Source organism: Lissotriton helveticus, chromosome 4_1 (assembly GCF_964261635.1).
Source record: "Lissotriton helveticus chromosome 4_1, aLisHel1.1, whole genome shotgun sequence".
Classification (NCBI taxonomy): domain Eukaryota; kingdom Metazoa; phylum Chordata; class Amphibia; order Caudata; family Salamandridae; genus Lissotriton; species Lissotriton helveticus.
Window position 1 is genome coordinate 1,433,577,414 of NC_136063.1, and position 16,822 is coordinate 1,433,594,235.

Here is a 16,822-nt window from a genome sequence, read left to right on the forward strand (position 1 = left end):
TCATCAGGATATCAGCGGTGAGGGATCTGGTTAAAAAGGGAGTAATGCTTACCTTTAGTGAGCTCCAGAAACAATATCTTCTTGCGCAGGGTGAAATGCAGGCGGTGTTTCCGTCTCTTATAGATATACCAGAATCATCACCTCTGCAAGACCGCTTGCTAGACGGGCCCCTCGCTTCAAAGGCAATATCTCTAACTTACAAGAAATTGAGTAGTAATCTGCCATACATCTTCCCAGAGCTCAGGGAGCGATGTCAAGATGACATCGGTCTTATAGATGACGAGGACTGGCAGGCGGCACTTATGTCCCCTCGAGAGGCGGCTATCACTCAGAGATTTCGGCTGATCCAGCTTAGGATACTCCACCGATCATACATCTCCGGGACAGTTTTGGCAAGAATAGGATCTAGACTTCACGACCGTTGTATGAAGGGTTGTGGACAGCAGGCCACATTTTACCATACCCTGTGGACTTGCCCAAGGATACGCGCCCTTAGGGACGGAGCCTCAGACCACATGCGTGCAGCTTTGGGAAAGGACATAATATTAACACCACAACTGGGACTGCTGAATATATGGGAGGCGACTGATCTCACGGCGGTTGAAAAGCAATTCACGACACTGGGATACACGCTGGTGAAAGGGGAGCTGGCTAGAGGTTGAGGGAGCGAACCCGCCACTCGACACCTTGTGGGCCAAAGAAATGAATAGATATATGTTGGCGGAGACTGAGGTTTTTAAGGCTCGGGGGTGTCCCAAGAAGTGGGATAGGAAGTGCTCAGACTGGAATAAGCATTGAGGGGAGCCATGTGTGTCGCCTGCTGTTGAAATGGAGATGCATAGACTAGCAAGTCTTGTAGGAAATGCTTAATGTGTAACCAAAAGTAATGTCTGCTTGCTTATTTGTTTAAATTTTTTTTTGACAACCTTGAATATGTCGTCTAATTGTGTTATGTATGGCTGTGATTGAAACCAATAAGAAAAGATTGAAAGATATAGTCCAAAATCCAGCCAATCAGGCGTCAGCACTCTCTAGAACCTTCTCCCCAGAGGCTCAGTCCCAAAGATTTTCTACCACACGTCATGTGAAGGGAGTTTCCCTGAGCTCTGCTCAGTACTTCAACTTTCTTCTCCAGGAATTCTGCTTACAGCTTTACTACAATGTCTACTACAAAGAGATCACTCTTCAGACACTGTGAGTATTGTGGAAAATTGCGACTTCATTCTAAAGGCCCACACAAAAAGTGTATCTACTGCCTACATCCTGACCATCAGGTGAGAGATTGTAAAATATGCTGGACTTTTCCTCAAAAGACCTTAAGAGACAGAGAAGGACGTCTACTTCTGTGGTTACAGAAGCTCAAGGTGAAGGATGATCCATTATCTGATGTTGAGAGTGATTCCTCTCTTAAGACTGTTGCCTCTAAGAAAAGGGCTAGTGAGGCGAAGATGACATCTCCTAAGGCTAAGGTGGTGAAGAAACACCACTCCTCTAAGCGCGAAGACCAGCCTTCCTCATCAAAAGGGACTCCAGCTCTCCCTAAGGGTCAATCTCCACCTTCTACGCATCCTACATACAAGTCTCAGGCTTCAAAATCTCTGCCTGAGAGATTTTTTCCACAGAAAACTGGCATCTTGTCGATTCCTCCGTCGACAAAGTACTCCGTCGTCACAACTGCGACGACGACTGCTACCTTCTCTTTGCCTAAACCTGCTATGGTGATGTCATCGGCGTCTTCTCCGTCGATTCTTGTCTCAGTGACAGTGAGGCATAAGTCAACTACTGCCCCTCTCTCTCTTCATCGACAATGAAAAAGAAGAAGCATTCGTCGACGGACGCCTGTCTTAATCGACTGGACCCTCCAAGGATCAACCAGTTCCGTCGACACTTGCCTTGTCGACGCCTGCCTCGTCGACGGTTGTCTCGTCGAAGGCTGGTCCGTCTACTGTTCCCTCGTCGACTGTTGCTACGTAGACGGCAATGAAGTCTTTACAAACAGAGGTACAGATATGTGTCTCGTCGACGGCTGCAGATTCTTCGTCGGAATCTCTGGTATCACCTCCAGGTTTGATGCCTCTAGTGCCTTTGAAGCCTTCAGCTGTTTTTTTGCCGCCCTCAGTACCAAAAAAGGTCTCTCTGCTTCAACGTAGACAGTCTTCAAGGGACCTTTTATTGCCAATCCAAGCTTCTCCTAATCTTCCAGTGCAACTGTTTGATTATGGGGCGGATGAGGAGGATTCAGAGGAAGATGAAGGGTTTCGAGCTGCTCATAGTCCTTCAAAGCTTTTCATCAAGTGCCAGCATATAGATGATGACCAAGAGTATGACTATTACTCAGAACCAAATATTCAATCACAGCCTGAAAATCCGACTACACAGATGCCTTTGTCACTCATTTCTAATTTGCAACATATGCTTGATGACTACTACCACCATTTTCCTCCTTCAGAGCCAGCTTCATCGATCCCTTAGATGCCTATTACTCCGCCTTCATCAGTCATTGAGCCGCCCCCTCTGGTTTCTCTGGTGGCATCTACTTCTCACAACATAGAGGACACACATACCATTGATGAGTGATGAGGACAGAGAAGAAGGCGAGTTAGACGATAGATCCCTACTTACTGAGAGGGACAATGACCAAATCCAGACTCCGTCGCATACCACTCCAAATCCTGTTGACTCTCCACCTGTGGATATAGGTGGATTTCATGTCCTTTTGGACAGAGCGGCCAAGAGATTCCATCTCCCTATGGTCTCCAAGGACGAGGATTGTTTTCTATATGATTTAAAAATCAGCCACAGAAATAGGTTCGGGCTATACCTATAATTGATTTAATCTGGCAGGAGGGTTTGAAGGTCATGAAGACCCCTGCCTCCATTCCTGCAGTCCTGCCACGCTTGGATAAAAAATACAAGGCACCAGGCATTTCACCAGCCTGTTTAATTGGTCAACCGAAGCCGGACTCTCAAGCGGCACAACGTTGTGCCAGGAATCCCTCGTCTCCTTTGTCGGCTCCTCCTGATCGAGAGGGCAGATGCCTTGACTCCATTGGGAAGACATTTTCCACCATGGCGGCAACTACTGTCCGGGCGGCTAATTACCTTGCCATCCTAGGCCGCTATGACAGGCAAATGTAGTTGGACACTTCTCCTTTTATCGACATGTTGCCAGAAGAATCTAGAATCAAAGCTTTAAAGATTCTCCAGGAGGGTGAGCGGATCTCTGCCGAGATCATTGACTGCGCAGTGGATGTCTCTTCACGGGTTTTCGCCTACTGGCAGGAGCAGCAGTCCTCCAAACGCAGGCCCGGTTAAGAGATACTTCCTTTCAACAGGAAGTACAAACTGAAAATTATCGATATGCCTTTCGATGGCGCATCACTTTTCGGGCAGCATATAGATGACGCCCTTCAAGCAATTAATAAAGTTACCTACACTGCACGTGCTCTGGGCACTTTACAATTTAAGAATCAGCCTTTTTGTGGTGTGAGGGTCGTGGTTCCTCCTATTCCTTTTGAGGAGGCTACAATCAGAACAGGCAGTACCAATCTTATCAGGGACAACAGCGTTACTCTTCTTCCCAGCAACAGCAGTTTTATCGTCAACCACCAGCTGCCTCTTATAAACAGTACAGAGGAAAATCTTCCTACAGAGGCAGAGATTCTTTAAAAAAGCAGTGACAGCCGCCACCTGCCAACCACTCTACCCATCAACCCAACCAAATTTGGAGGGCGAATCTCCGATTTCTTCTCAAACTGGTCTGCATTACTACAGATCAATGGGGTTTGGACATAGTGTCCAGAGGACACGCCCTAGAGTTTGTAAAATGTCCCCCAAATTTTCCTCCCAGAGGTCCTCCTCCTGCCCATCTGAAAGTACTATTATTCCAAATCAAAGTCATGTTACAAAAAGGAGCGATCAAAGTGGTTCCAAACTTACAATGGGGTGCATATTTTTATTCAAGATTCTTCCTCATCAAGAAAAAATCAGGGGATTGGCGCCCCATCCTGGACCTTCGTTCCCTCAACAAGTTCCTCAAAAAACAATCATTTCGGATGTTTGTCTCTCCAAGAAGTGCTTCAATTACTATCTCAAGGGGATTACATGACAACACTGGACCTCCAAGATGCCTATTTTCATGTCCCCATCCTACCAAGACACAGGAAATTCCTGCGCTTCAGAGTGGCTGGCAGAGACTTCCAATTCAAAGTCCTTCCCTTTGGTCTCCGCTCTGTGCCCCGAGTGTTCACCAAATTCTTGGCACTGGTGGCGGCACACCTTCTTCAAGCGGGTGTCCAAATATTTCCCTACCTCTACAACTGCCTTATAAAGGCGCAGTAGTTTACAGTTGCAACCTGACACACTCAAACATGCCGGTCTCTCTTTCAGTCACTGGGCCTGTCCTTAAATCTGGATAAGTCGCACTTCACCCCCTCTCAAGTTTGGACATTCTTGGGAGCGATGATAAATACTCAAACGGCAAAGGCGTATGTATCAAACGAAAGACAGCAACGGATTTTCAAACTGGCATCTCTTCTGCGTGCAAGAAAGTCAGTTTCTGTTCGACAGTTCAAGTCGCTTCAGGGGATGCTATCTTCCTGCATCCCTCTAATTCCCAACTGTCATCTCAAAATGAGACCCTTACAGGAGAAAATCGACAAACAATGGCAACAGGTCTCAGGGTCCTTCAACGATGTCACCATTACATCTCGGATGCAGAAAGTGTTGCTATGGTGGACTCACATGCCAAACATCTCAGCAGGCCGCTCCGAGTTTCATCCTTACAACAGACACTTCCCTCGAGGGATGGGGGGCGCATCTTCAGGGTCTCACAGTCCAGGGAAAATGGGATGCACAGAAACGAACTTGGCACATAAACCTCTTAGAACTATTGGCGATATTCCTGGTACTGAAATCTTTTCGCACCCTCCTTCAAGGGGCTTCAGTGTTGATCCGGATGTACAACATGACAAGCATGCATTATGTGAACAAACAAAGATGCACAAGGTCCACTTTGCTGTCCCTACAAGCTCAGCAAATTTGGAACTGGGCGATTCAACATCAAATAACTTTAACAGCAGTTCATGTTCCGGGAGTATCCAACATTCTTGTGAACTCCCTGAGCAGGTCAATCTCGTCCAACCACGCGTGTGAACTTCATCAACCAACACTGGACCACATCTTTCAGCTGTGTGGATGGCCCAATCTGGATTTATTTTGCGACCAGACAGAACCGCAAATGCCCATTCTATGCAAGTTGGCTTCCCCAACCAGGGTCGTACAGGAATGCCTTTTTGATAAACTGGTCAAAAATGTTGGCTTATGCTTTTCCACCGATTCCACAAGTCCCGAGGGTGCTTCGGAAAATTCGGAGAACCATGTTGCATTCTTCTCATAGTCCCCAGATGGCCTCGCCAGATTTGATTTTCAGAACTACTCCTTCTGTCGGGGGCGATACGATTGTGCCGCGTCCAATTCGGATCTTCTGACGACGGACCAAGGACAGGTCTGCCATCCTGGCGCCTGAACACTATGAGTTTGCCAACTTAGTGATCCCTTTAGACTGCAGGGAGGTCCTTGTTGAAGCCAGGGCACCTTCCACTATCAAGACCTACAAACTTAAGTGGAAACGGTTGTGTTTTTGGTGTGAAGCTTCAAATGTTCATCAGGTTCATTCTACGCCAGAGCAACTTTTGACTTTTTTCTTACAATTAGCAAAATCTGGGCTATCTCACGCAACCCTTAAGGTTTTTCTGGCCGTAATTTCCAGATTTCGACAGGATGGTTCCAACTCTCTTTATTCTTCAAGAATAATACAACAATTTTTCAAGGTCTTATTTCGAATGTTCCCGCCAATTCGACGTCCACCTCCGTCTTGGCATCTGAACGTTGTGTTGGCTCAACTCATGAAGTCCCCATTGGAGCCCATTCATAAGGGTGATCTACAATTTATCTCTTGGAAAATGTCATTGCTTCTAGCTCTTACTTCTGCTCGACGAGTCAGTGACATATAGGCTTTTACTATTAAACCACCTTTTCTTCAATTCACCAAAGACTTAGTGGTGCTCTGCACCAACCCGGCATTAATCTCTAAAGTGCTTTCTGATTTCCACTTAAACGAGCCAGTTATCTTAAAGACTTTTTTCCCTAATCCACAGTCGCCGGCGGAAAAGACTTTGTACTCTTTAGATGTTAAAAGGTGTTTAAAATGTTATCCGCAAAAAACAGCCACTGTTCGGAAATCTGATCATCCGTTTGTTGCTTACAGCAGGATGCATAAGGGACATCCAGTAACCAAACAGACTATTGCACGATGGATATCTAGTACAATTTCCTTTTGTCATCAACAAGCGGGAAAGACACTTCAAACAACAGTCAAGGCACACTCTACCAGAGCAGTCTCCTCTTCTCCTGCACTTCTTGCTGGTGTGCCTCTTCACCAAATTTGTAGAGCTGCAACATGGTCCAGCAGACACACCAAGCATTACTGTCTGGAAGCAGCAGACCATGCGGACACAGCCGTGAGGCAAGCAGTGCTACGTAATCTTTTTAAATAAGGTGAGCCTCTGTTTCTTCCTTCCTCCTACACAGAATGTATATTTTTATACATAGATATATTAGTTTATATGTATATACTAGCTGTACCCGGTCACGCGTTGCTGTGGCTCAGTCTGGTTAAATGGAAGAAAAGAGTAAGCGCACGTTTCTAATATGTTTAATTTCACAATGCTTGTGGGTATATGTTGGACCTAGCCCTTTTGGCAGGTTCACCCCGCAACTTTTTGCTTTTGCCTAGCCTATTTCTGTAACCTGGTGTTGGTGATTTTAGGTCTCTGCGCACTTTTTCACTGTGGTACAGTGTAAAGCGCGTGAGCTCTCTGTGTGGTGAGTGACCTGCCCTCCCATAGGAATGCGTGGGGAATATGTGTGACCATGGTAGTTCCTGATGTGTGGGGAGTGCAGGGTCGAGTTTGGTATGTTATGTTATGTTATGTTATTAAGCTTTTGTATAGCGTACAGCTACTCACAAGGAGTGTCCCGACGCTTTCCACCATCAACTCATAATGAAATAACACAACACAGCTAAAAACAGACAACAGAACAAAGCAAAAACAGTAGGCAGTTAAAACAGACTAGGAGTTAAAAAGCCAGGTCTTCAGGCCCCTCCTAAACTGGAGCAGGTTGGCAGTACTCCGAAGAGAAAATGGAAGCAGATTCCAAAGCTGGGGGGCTCTGCAGCCAAAAGACCGCCCTCCCGCACGGGCCTTCCTCACCCGTGGAACCACCGCTTTACAAAGAGCTTCCGAGCGGAGGGAACGAGCTGGACGATAAAAAGTCAGTCTCCGCTGCAGATATCCCGCTCCTGATCCATGCAGAGCTTTATGCATCAGGGTCAAGGATTTAAACTGGATCCGCTTCCTAATGGGGAGCCAGTGAAGCGTCTGGAGCAGCCCGGAAGCTCGAACTCGTGAGATTGAATGCTGCGTAATGATGTATGTGGCATGAATGTGTCTAGTGTGGAAGTGCCACTTCTAGACATGGGTGTGCGTGTGTAGTGAGTGTGCTGACACGTGATTGGCTGAAGCCTGGCTCCAGGATGTCTGGATGGGTCTGCCCAGTGGTGAGTGTTGAGATTAGCATGCTGATGTGAGGGGAGGAGTGCACCTGGGTCCTGAATGGGGCTGGGTTTTCCCCACACAATGCTGGCTCTGCCCCCTGTGGTGCGACTGATGACCCTGTCCTGCCTAGTGAATGGGAGGGGTGGCTGAGCACATCAAGGGTGCTCCCAAACCAGCTGCGACTGGTTCTTCCCCCACCCTGCACCGTTAGACAAAGGAATTTCATGTATAAAAAGAGGCTGTGACCTCTTCTAAAATGTTCTTGTTTCTACCAGCTTGAATCAACCAGGGGCGTGCTGCTGCTTGGGCCCAGGGGAAGGCTTGCCTCCCTGGGCCCTGCCCAGCCCCTGGATGCCTGATGGACTTTCCTTTGTTGGGAGCTGCTTGTTCCATCTTTGCTGTCCAGGACTTCTTGGGACCCTTTTACCCTGATTGGATTGAGGCCCCTTTTGCTTATAGCGCCTGGAAGCGCTTTTATTTAATTTATAGCGCTGGGAAGCGCTGTACCTTAACTTATAGCGCTTGGGAGCGCTGTGCCTTCACCCCTAGCGCTGAGAGCGCTGCGAATTGTCCTTGAGCGCTGGGAGTGCTTTACTTTCCCTTTCGCGGCTGCCCACGCCGCTTTTTGCCGATTTTTAAGTCCCCTGGCAGATGCCCACCCTGCCAAACACCTTGCGCTTATTCTTTCACTAGCGCTTTGGAAGCGCTTTATTGATCCTTAAGGCCGGTGCCCACCCGGCATTGCCCCGCGAAGTTGTCCCCGTCGCCGCCCGGCCGAACCGAAAGTCAGGCAGGCCAGGGCGGGACCTTGGGACACCCGGAAGAAGAAGCAGGAAGTGGCGTGAGCTTTCGCGGGGGCTCCCATGTCGAGGGGAGAGCCCCGTGGTGATGGCCAAAAGCCCCGGGTCCCAGGAGGGGGCCCGGGTGAATCTGCAATGGCAGTGCGGGGCTCCCGGAGTCCAGGGAAGCCCCCGCGCTGAGGGAAGACGCCGCCTCTCTATACCCCGGTCCCGAGGCCTGCAGCCCGGAGAAGTGCGAGGAGAGTCCAGAGGAGCGGGAACTCTACAATACTGCCGAGACCCAGCGCGACGTTGAAGCCCCCTCCCCAGGAGCCCGGGGAGTGCGGACGGGTGGGGGAGAGCTCCGGGCAGGTCAGTCGAGCCTGAGAAGGCTCCGGGGGCATTTCCAGTAGCTGAGTCCCCCGAGGAGGGACTCCCACTACAGCCACATTTTGTGTTCAAGCCCGAGAGGCTCAAGGGGCATTTCTTCATTGCGAGCCAAGAGAGGCTCGTCGGGGCATTTGAGTTTTAGAGCCGCGAAGGCTCCCAGGGGGCATTGGTAATTAGGAGCCCCGAGGCTCCAAGGCCCCATTGTTGTTTTAAAGCCCAGAGAGGCTCAGTGGCAGCCCACAGTTGTTTTAGAGCCCCAGAGAGGCTCAGGAGCATTGCGTGTTATGGAGCCCAGCGAGGCTTCAAGGGGACAGTAGATTTGGCCAGAGCCTGCGAGGCTCCAGCGTTGGCCCATCATTGTCTACACAGCGGCCCAGCACTTCGTGGGCAGCTGCTTCGTTTAGGCCCCCCTGACATTGGGACACAGGGCGTCCTAGCCCCAACAAGGCCAGAGGGCCTAGGGACTGCCACAGGTTGTGGCTCGTGAGTTTTGCTCAATTGCGTGTCTTTACACCTCTGAATGTGTTTTGATGCATCATGTGTTTTCTTTCCTACACCGCTGAATGTTAATACATCATATGTAATGTTCCTATGCTTATACCCCTAAATGTTGGTGATACTTAGGTGGTTGTTTTTCTCCTAGTACAGGTGTTGCTAGTGAGGTCTTGGTTCCCTGCGCAAAATTTTCCTAAAGTGGTTAGGGTTGCGTAGGAGGTACTTACCCTTTACCAGTAATTACTGGTTGTGTGCTAACTTGTTGTAAAAGTGTTCTATGTGCTAATTACTATTCCTAAAAAGTGATGATTCCTGACAGTGGTCCAGGTGGCCCTGTCTTGTACATATCCCCTGTAAATTCTGCCCGTGCCTGTTGGCACATTGTAAAATGTGTGTTCTTATCTAATGTGTTTTGGTATAATACAAAGGCTATTTTTATATAACCTTGTGTGGAGTTTCCTTTGTGGTGGGCCTTGGGTGTTGTTGCTGGGTGCGCGCGCAAACACTTAACCTACATAGCCTCCAAGTTTAGCCTGGCTGCTAGCGTCATGCTACCTAGAGGGTGAGCAGGGGTTATCTTGGTGTGTGACTCCCTTGCCCTGACTTGGAAGTGGTGGTCTCTGACTGACTCTGGCGCAAGCCTTGGCCAGCCAGAGATCCAGTTTCTAACAGTATACAATATGTTTTTGTCCATTCTAATATATGTAGACTATTGTATATATGCGTCCCTTGTATTTGTTGCGCAGCAACCAAATCGATAGGGTCTGTTCGGGTTGCAAAGTGAACAAACTCCTCCCCCCTCCGTTCACCCACTTCCCGGTCTGCCATCCTGACACCAACTGTCCATCCTAATATATGGAGACTATTATCTCTATGCGTCCTTTCTTAATGTTGCCAAGTGAACCAACTCCTCCCCCCTCCCTCCACCCACTTCCCGGTCTGCCATCCTGACACCAACTGTCCATCCTAATCTATTTAAACTATTGTCTCTATGCGTCCTTTCCTAATGTTGCAAAGTGAACCAACTCCTCCCCCCTCCCTCCACCCATTTCCCAGTCTGCCATCCTGACACCAACTGTCCATCCTAATATATGTAGACTATTGTCTATATGCGTCCCTTGTATTTGTTGTGCAGCAACCAAATTGATAGGGTGTGTTCGGCCTTTCGATTACAAAAAACGCGTATTGGACACGCGCATATTCTAATCCAACGTTGTGTATATATAAACACACCCTAATGTTGCAAAGTGAGCCAGCTCCTCCCCCCTCCCTCCACCCACTTCCCGGTCTGCCATCCTGACACCAACTAACCATCCTAATCTATTTAAAATGTTGCAAAGTGAACCAACTCCTCCCCCCTCCCTCCACCCACTTCCCAGTCTGCCATCCTGACACCAACTGTCCATCCTAATATATGTAGACTATTGTCTATATGCGTCCCTTGTATTTGTTGTGCAGCAACCAAATTAATAGAGTGTGTTCGGCCTTTCGATTAAAAAAAAACGCATATTGGACACGCGCATATTCTAATCCAACGTTGTGTATATATAAACACGCCCTAATGTTGCAAAGTGAGCCAGCTCCTCCCCCCTCCCTCCACCCACTTCCCGGTCTGCCATCCTGACACCAACTGTCCATCCTAATATATGTAGACTATTGTCTCTATGCGTCCTTCCTTTAAGTTGCCAAGTGAACCAACTCCTCCCCCCTCCCTCCACCCACTTCCCGGTCTGCCATCCTGACACCAACTGTCCATCCTAATATATGTAGTCTATTGTCTCTATGCGTCTATTGTAGTTGTTGTGCAGCAACCCAATCGATAGGGTCTGTTCGTCCTTTAGATTAAAAACACGCGTGTATTTAACACGCGCATATTCGAATCCAACGTTGTGTATATATAAACACGCGCTTATTCAAATTCAACGTTGTCAAAATTTCAAATCAATCGGTGAAGAACTTTCGTAGATTTGAAAATTTTTATCAAACGCACATTGACATTTTTATGTGTCTGTTTGTGCTTTCGATTAAAAACATGCGCGTATTCGACACGCGCGTAATCGAATCCAACGTTGTGTATATAAAAACACTTGCGTATTCGAATGCAACGTTGTATCAAAATTTCAAAGCAATCAGTGAAGTACTTTCGGAGATTTGAGTTTTTGAACAAACGAACAGTTACCTTTTTATTTATATAGATACATACATATATTTTTGTATGTATTTGGGTATATATATATATATATATATATATATATATATATATATATATATATATATATATATTACTGTGATGATATATAACTTGCTATGTGCAATTCTGGAATTACTGCTATCTACTCTGATTCAAGCATGTGAATCTATGAAAGACACCCCAATGCTGGAGAAGAACATAAGTTACTTACCTGTAAACTGTGATTCTCCAGTATTGGTGTTTTTCATAGATTCACATGCGATCCACCCACCTCCCCTCAGAGGCTCCCCTCGTTTACTTATGTCACTCTCGTGCTAGAAAATCTGAGGGACAGAGCATCTGGGGAGAAGGTTCTAGAGGGTGCTGACTCCTGATTGGCTGGAGTTTGGAGTATATCTAATGACTTGGACGAGCTAATAAAGTGACATGTTTTTTCCCTTTTGATTGCTATGTTACAATACTTCCTATGGAATTTTTTAGCCATGCTATTGTTATACTGTTAGAAATGGGATCTCTGGTTTGCTGAGGCTTGCGCCAAAGCCAGGCAGAGACCACCACTCTAGTCAGGATAAGGGAGTTACACGCCAAAGATAACCCCTGCTCATCCCCTTGGTAGCTTGACATGAGCAGTCAGGCTTATCCCGGAGGACATGTGTAAAGCATTTGCGTACGCACACAACAGCAACAACATCCCAGGCACACTACAAAAGGAACTCCACACAAGGTTATATCAAAAATAGCCTTTGTATTCTCAAAACACATTAGAATAGTAAACACATAATATACACTGTGCCAACTGGCACTGGGCAATAGTTACAAGTGAATTATTTACACGTGACAGGGCCACATGGACCACTGTCAGTACCATCACAAAGCGAACATGGTAAAAGTAGAACAGATCATAAACGTACAACCAGTAACACTGGTAATCACCGTACTTAGCATCAGCCTGTAACATAAATGACATTATGCACAGACTCAAATCAGGCGCAAATTACATTCTGCACCAACCTCACCAGCATAAACACATTATACGATCATCTCTCCAGTCTAAACACAGTAGACCCTACCCTCCTAAGTATATCGCACCTTAGGGGCGGACATCACACAGTTAAACATAATCTCACTAGCATAAACCATGTTATGCAAAACAACCTCATAATCATAAACCATATTTAGAGGTATCAAACGGGGTGCGTAAAACATACTAAATGCATCACATTTCCTAGCACCACATCACATTAGGGCCTGGCGCCCTACAATTCTAACCGTCCCCCTGGCCAACTGGCCATCTCAAAAAGGGGCTCAAATGCCCTGTGTCCAGAATGTCAGGACGCGCTGCCAATGCAGCGAAATCCAATTGCGCCACTGCGCAAACCTAAACGGTGCAGCTGGCACTAAGTGCTGCGCAGCTGTGAAGGGATGAGGGCGAGGGAGTGGGTCTCACTCCTAGCTTACAATCCATGTCCCCCAAAGAAACCAATGGCCTAAACGTTGCAGCTGCCCACTACTTTCTGGGCAGCTGGGGATCTCCACATGAGGCCTGGCACCACTGTGCTGCTTCTGTCCCTCTAAGGGACTCTCTTACTAACTGCCAAAACGTGGGCACCACTGTGCCACACCACGGGGGAAAACATGGGCCCCTCTGGGCCCTCTAGGAAATAATTATGCCCATCGTCGGAGCCTGCAGGCTCAGCCAACAACTATGCCACAACTGGGGCTGCCACAGGCCCCTCTGGCCCTTACGGGACTTGGAAATGACTTGCCCCAAGTTGGAGCGGCCCTCTGGCAGACGGGGCCGCTCTGACTCTGCCTTCAACCGGCACCAACTCAACGGAGAGGCCCACACTTACTGGGATCTCCAGGTGGCGGTGATCTCCTCTTTTGCCCGGTCCCGCACTGGTGCAGCTTCTCTCTGGCTGCGCTGGGGGAATTCGGCCCGGGGAACTCTCGATGCTCCCGTCGGGCACTTCTCTCGGGCTCCTCTTGTGCCCTCACAACGTGGGGCTCTCTCTCCATCACGAGAACACCGCAGACCGGCCTCACCTCCTCACCCCGCCCCTACTGGGACCCGGGACACGTTCAGCGGGGTAGGCTCCCGTCCTCCTCATGACGCAGCTCAGCTTCCGACCACACTTCCCCTGCTTCTGTCCGGCCCCACCCACAACCAGGCAGGCCGCGGCGGACATTTCTGCTTGATAGCGAGGGGTAGGCTCCCTCGAATTAAAAACACACAGCGGGGTGGGCACCCGCCTCAAAGACAGCACCATAAGCGGGGTGGGCACCCGCAAGGCAAATACAAACAGATGAACGGGGTGGGCACCCGCTCGATCATGGCATCCTGGGGGAATCCCCAAGGTGGGTGTTCCCTCTCCAAGGTGTACAGCATCGCGCTGCGCAACCCATGATCCTCCTTAGCTGGGCGCTTAAAGGAAAATACAGCGCTCCTCCTCAGGACCACCAAATTGCCCTGTGGGCATAGAAATAAAGCGCTAACATGGCACTAGGAGCACAGCACAAAGTCCTTCCTAGATCAAAGAACAAGAAAAAGGTCCAAGCAGTCCTGGAGGCATCAGGGGGCAATGTAGGGCCCAGGGGCCAGCACACAGGGCCCTCCAGCAAGGAGGCAACCCCCATGGCGGTCCCTCCTGGGCCCCACCAGCAGCAAGCCCTCCTCTGTCAGGATCCAAGAGAGAACACCTACATGGGGTCACAGCCCCTTCTTTTATACACCATTTTCCTTTGTCTACAACTGTGGGGCAAGGGGAGAACCAGATACAACTGGTCCAGGAGCACTTTGTTTTGCTGAGCTCCCCTCTTCTATTCACAGGACAGGCCAGGGACATCAGACTCACCACAGGAGGTGGAACCAGCATTGTGGAGGGAAGGCCCAGCCCTATTCAGGTCCCAGGTGCAACTCCTCCCTCCCATCTACATGCAGATCTCCCTATTCACCACCGGGCAGACCCATCCTGGCTCCTGGAGCCAACCACACCAGCCAGCCCCTGTCAACCACAAGCCAGACATGCAATTCACATCAGGCAGGAAGACACACTGCACACAGAAATGCCAACTCCTAAAAGTGGCACTTCTCCACTAGTCACAATAAATCTGCGCACACTATTGCGCAGCATTTATTCTCACAAGTTTGTACATACTAAATTCGCCCCTGCACTCCTCTCTCTTCAGGAATTACCATGGACACACATATCCCCCATGCATTCCTATGGGAGGGCAGGCCAGTCTCACCACACATACACAGAGAGCGCACGCACTTTACACTGGACCACAGTGCTAAAGTGCGCAGAGGCCTAAAATCACCAACACTAGGTTACAGAACAAGGCTAGGAGAACGCAAAAAGTTTCGGGGTGAAACCTGCCAAAAGGGCCAAGTCCAACATATGCTATCTTTATATGTATTTATATATTGCTATTTTATGTACTGTGGGACTTCCACTTCGACGACGGGGAATGATTGAAGCATGTGAATCTATGAAAGACACCAATACTGGAGAACCACAGTTTACAGGTAAGTAACTTATGTTCATCTCCATCCTAATACAGGTCACCCAAGGTGTGTAAACCTGCTGCATGCCACTGCATGTCCACTTCCTCTGTGGGAAGTGGATACGCACCCACGTGGCGTTCGAAGTAGTGGCAGGGATAGGGCACAAGGCCTTGTCAAGCAGGTAAGAAACCGGGCCCTACGATAAACATCAATATTAGTTAGGAAGAGGGGAATGCCCGGCAGTGTAGCCCTGGCCCAAGCACTCCCTCCAAGTCCCAAGAAGGCAAAAACATTGCAGTATCCACCAGGTTGGAGCCTACAAACCAATGTGGCACCCATTGCAGTTGGGAGACCATATAATACTGTTTGAAGTTGGGAACATTGAGGTCTGTGAAATGGCTTAGCTTAAATATTGCCACTCTATGATGTCTATTATTCCAAGTGAGCTCTCCTATCATGTGCCTAGGGTACGGAAAAAGGGGCAGTGCACAAATAGAGGGAGGTTCGCAAAATAGTACAAAAATGTAGACCAGACTAATATTTTTGTAAGGGCCATTCTTCTAATCAGTCCAAAAAGACACTTATGCCCATAGGGCTGTGACAGCACAGATCCGGTAGATCCTCAGATGCATGGTAAATTTGTATCCCCGAGTAATAAAAAGTGGACGTTGCCATGTAACTGTTAAGTCGTTCACCATATACAGTGGGTCTGGGGTATCGACGTTGAAAGAGAAGAGGCACGACTTTGCCCAACTAACTTGATGACCTGATATGGTTGCAAATTTGGTCAGGAGTAGGCGGTATAGAGTGGATATTGTGCAGATAAAGCAGCATGTCATCTCAATATAAAGAGACAGTGTGTGTGCCAACTCTCATGGGGATTCTCCAATGCTTGCCCTGGTTACGCAGATAATTCAGCAGTGGTTCCAGCGTCAAAGAAAACAACAGAGGAAACAGTGGGCAGCCCTGGCAGGTCCCCCACTGTATTGCAGTGGGTTCTAAAATATGACAGCCAATTTTGACTCTAGCTGTGTGGGATCAGTGTATAATTATTTGACCAGGCGAAGGAAAGTGGGATCCAAACCATATGTTGAAGTACTTCACACAAGATGGACCACTCAAGGGAGTCAAATGTTTTATGTAGATATAGTAGTAAGTAACCTGAGTGAGGATAGCATAGTGGGGAATGCACAAATATATGAAAATAACGCCAAATGTTCCATGAGGTTCTCCTGGCTGACACAAAACCGTTTTTGTCTGAGTGGATGATATGTGGTACCAGGGGGTCCAGGCAATCCGCCAGAATTTTAGCTAAGACCTTATAGTCTGTGTTTAATAACGCAAGTGGTCTATAGGAATCAGGATCAAGTGTGAAGCCTGCAAGGGTGCTTGGGAAGAGTTTGTTCTGACAGATGTATGTGGCTGCCTGCTTACCTTGTCATCCCAACAAGCCTGGAGAAAGATGAAGAGTGAATACAGTTAATTGTTCAGCTCTTACTGTGCATTGTTAATTAGCAAAACTTTGCAGTCACAATTAAACCTAGGGCAATATTAGCTTGTGCAAGAAGGTTCAGTTATGGACTCCAATGCTAGTTCAAGTCCATACTATATGGAGGACTAAGGGGTTCTGCATGATAGGCAATGGGGGGGGGGGGAATAACACATGTAAAGGGACAGCTGCATCTTGAGATGCATGCATGTTGGTATTTGTTTACGGTATTTGTATTTCTAAACAACCTGAGAAGGTGGTCTGCATGCTTTTAATACGGGGTACGCATACTACTCGCATATTTTCCAACATGGACATTGCTATATATTTGTGTCTTTTATTTCATTTGAG

General features: G+C 48.0%; 1 protein-coding gene across 4 annotated transcripts in view; it reads left to right on the forward strand.

Moving 5' to 3' along the window:
- Window positions 1-16,822, forward strand: part of KDM1B (lysine demethylase 1B) — a 631,262-nt gene that overhangs the window by 109,972 nt on the left and 504,468 nt on the right. The gene's annotated exons all lie outside the window — the stretch shown is intronic.